The following is a 3,932-nucleotide window of genomic DNA, read 5'->3' as shown; positions in this document are numbered from 1 at the left end:
GCTATGAGGATGCAAAGACATAAGAATGATACAATAGACTTTGGGGACTTGGGGAGAAGGGTGAGACGGGGGTGAGGAATAAAAGACTACATACTGGGTACAATACACACTGCTCAGGTGATGGGTATGGCAAAATCTTAGAAATAACCACTAAAGAACTTATCCATGTAACCAAATACCACCTGTTCCCTAAAAACTATTGAAATAAAATATAAATTTAAAAAGATGTGGTAAAAGATTAAAAATAAATAAAAATAGTCGAATATGGTGGCTACTAGTGGCTATCGAGTACTTAAAACGTAGCTAGTTTGAACTGAAATGTGCTGTAAGTCTAAAATACACACATTTGGTACAAAAAAGATTATAAAATATCCCAACTTTTATATTGATTTTGAAATAATATTTTGACTATATTGGGCTAAACAAAATATAGCATTAAAATTAATCTCACTTCTTTCAATGTGGCTGACAAAAAAGTTTAAATTAAATGTGTGGCTCACATTTTATTTCTATTGGACAGCACAGGTAGAGAAGGTCTCTGAACATGAAACACCAAATAAGTGTATTTTCCGCTGGGACTGGGGATGGGTGCTTTGGGGGAAGTGACTAGGTGCTGGGCACTGTTAAGATCAGGGTGGGCCTAGGTGGCAGTGAAGAGCAATCTCTGTGCAGCCAGATGGCAAGTGAGAGGATGGGTGCCTGACTGTTGGAAATGACAAAATAAATCAAGGAATCCTGAAGTTTCAGGGTGAAAAAATGCTTTAGAAATCATCATCTGACCCAATAAATGATGGAAAGAAATACCCTGGATTCAGAATCTGAACGTTTTGGTTCCAGTCTCAGTTCCATCATTTATTAGATAGGACGTGTTGGGCAAGTCAGTATCTTTTCTTTTCTTTTCTTTTCTTTTTTTTTTTTTTTTGATGGAGTCTGGCTCTATCGCCCAGGCTGGAGTGCAGTGCCGCGATCTCGGCTCACTGCAAGCTCTGCCTCCTGGGTTCACACCATTCTCCTGCCTCAGCCTCCCAAGTAGCTGGGACTACAGGCTCCGCCACCACGCCTGGCTAATTTTTTGTATTTTTAGTAGAGACAGGGTTTCACTGTGTTAGCCAGGATGGTCTTGATCTCCTGACCTCGTGAATCCCCTGCCTCGGCCTCCCAAAGTGCTGGGATTACAGGCGTTAGCCACCGTGCCCGGCCAGTCTCTTTTCTTATATGTCTAACGAGGGACATAAAATCTGCTTGATCTTTCTTGAAAGGTTATTTCTATTACTTTAACTTATTTGAAAGCCCATTCAAAATTCCAAAGTACTGTAACAATATAAGATATTAAATAGATGTTGCCTATTTTACAATACTGGCTCGGCCCAGTTCTACAGAGAGTTGGTAATTTTCAAGGTGAGTAATTAATACGGAGATACTTTGGCAGTGAACATATTATTAGTGTGTTTGTGCTTATGTTTAAATAGAGAAGAGAGAGGAGGCAAAGATAAAACCTGTAGCTCCCATTTTCTTCTTATATATGTTTACTTATTTTTTCTATCACAGTTATAACCCTTAATAAAAACTTAGATGAGAACTAGAATCCGGCAAAATTAGTTAAATCAGACCGAGATGAATAAGATAGAACAAAACGAGCTGTAGAATGATGTTCTGGCTGAGCTACTCACTCTGCCGGGGTCAGCGCCTGCCTTAACTGACTCTTTTCAAGGAAATGCAGTACAGGTTGCTCTCTGCTGTTACCTGTGTGTCTTGACCCGCTGGGCCATTAATCCATTTGTCTTGAATGGTCAATTCTCTGGCCCCAGGATTGTCAGGAGCCAGGAGGAGCTGGGGAACATGACTGAGGCATTCTCACTTCTATTCCAGCCGCAGGAAACCCCGCTGAGCCTGGGTCAAATCTTGGGAGTAACTGCTGACAGCGGTGATTCCTGAGCCATCCTCTCTCCACTGCTTGTCCTGGGTGAGGCCTCAGGGAGGCCAACAATTTCCTAGGCCTCTCTATTGCTGTACACATCTGGAACTGAAATTCATTGTATATCCCTTCCACCCTGAATTTAATCCTAGGAAGTATGAAAAATGGGTTTGAACATCCTCATCAAAACTCATGTTGAAATTTAATTACCATACGTAATGGTATTGGAAGGTGGAAACTTTAATAGATGATAAAGGCCAGGGTGCAGTGGCTCACGCCTGTAATCCCAGGACTTTGGGAGGCTGAGGCAAGAGGATCACTTGAGCCCAGGAATTTGAGATCAGCCTGGGCAACATGGTAAGATCCTGTCTCTAAAAAAAAAAAAATACCAAATTTAGCAGGGAGTGGTGGCACACACCAGTGGTCCCAGCTATTCAGGAGACAAGGTAAGAGGTTCACCTGAGCCCAGAGAGGTTGAGGCTGCAGTGAACTGTGATTGCACCACTGTGCTCCACTCTGGACGACAGAGGGAGACCTTGTCTCAAAAAAAAAAAAAAAAAAAAAAAGAGAATGAGATCATGAGGCTTTGCCCTCACGATTGGAATAATACTCTTCTCTCAGGAGGGGCTTTATTTCTGCAGGATCAGCTTAGCCCCATTTGCTCTCTGTCTTGTGTATTCACCTCCACCTTCCGCCATTCCGCCATGGGATGACCCTTGTCAGATGCCAGCACCATGCTCTTAGATTTCCTAGTCTCCAGAACCATGGGCCAAATAAATTTTTGTTTATCATAAATTTCCCAGTCTGTGGTATTCTGTGATAGCAGCACAAATAGCAGACTAAGACACTCACCAGCCCAGTCACCACAGGGCCAGAATTCTAGAAGATGCCCTTGCAGTTCTCATAAAACCCTGGGGTCCAAGGCTATTTAAGGGGTAGCCCTCCACAGCAATAATCTGTGGGATCAGACATGGCTAAAGAGTTTTAATACAGCTTGTCTTTCTGACAATTAACTTAATACGGGTTCCTTTTAGAACACTTGAAAATTACTGCAAGGTACTGATTATATCCCTTTTAATTATGTAATTTTTTTTCGTAAAATTTCTTTCTTTTTCCTTTTTTAATTTTCTTTCTTTTTTTTCTTTCTTTCTTTTTTTTTTTTGGCATATGATTATCAAAAGACTAGGGCCGGGCGCGGTGACTCATGCTTGTAATCCCAGCACTTTTGGGAGGCCAAGGCGGGCGGATCACGAGGTCAGGAGATTGAGACCATCCTGGCTAACATGGTGAAACCCTGTCTCTACTAAAAATACAAAATATTAGCCAAGTGTGATGGGCGCCTGTAGTCCCAGCTACTCGGGAGGCTGAGGTAGGAGAATGGCGTGAACCCGGGAGGCGGAGCTTGCAGTGAGCTGAGATCCGGCCACTGCACTCCAGCCTGGGTGACAGAGCGAGACTTCATCTCAAAAGAAAAAACAAACAAACAAAAAAAGAGACTAGGACCCAGACTATAGTATATGAAGACTTCTATTTTAAAAAATGAGAAAAAGTTGATAATACCTTGTGATATAAAAAATTTTTAAAGCCAAATAAATAAAATATGAAAAAGACAAATAACCCAGTGAAGAGAGATCAAAGAATATAAACAGGCCGTTCAGAGCAGGTAAAACTGATGCGGCCAATGAGCGTATATGAAAAGATGCCCAATCTCAGTCAGGAAACTGACTTTTCCCACCCAATTTAAGTCTAATTATAGCAAACCTTGGTGGAGATATGGAGCGTGGGAACACTTATACCCTGCTTTAGAGGGGTAAATGTGGTACAGCTGCTTTGAAGAAGAAGTTTGTAACATCTGGTATAGTTGAAGATGCAATTCAGCTTAATTTCTATGCCTGCATATACACACACTTAAAACAAAATTGGAAACATTCATTAATACCATTTAATAACCTGCTTAAGTAGAGCTTAACAGTATGAACATCCTTCTGTTGTTAAACAAGAAAACTTATTATTAAGA

The sequence above is a fragment of the Chlorocebus sabaeus genome, chromosome 14, assembly GCF_047675955.1.
Source record: "Chlorocebus sabaeus isolate Y175 chromosome 14, mChlSab1.0.hap1, whole genome shotgun sequence".
Lineage (NCBI taxonomy): Eukaryota > Metazoa > Chordata > Mammalia > Primates > Cercopithecidae > Chlorocebus > Chlorocebus sabaeus.
Note: the sequence above shows the minus strand (reverse complement) of the source record.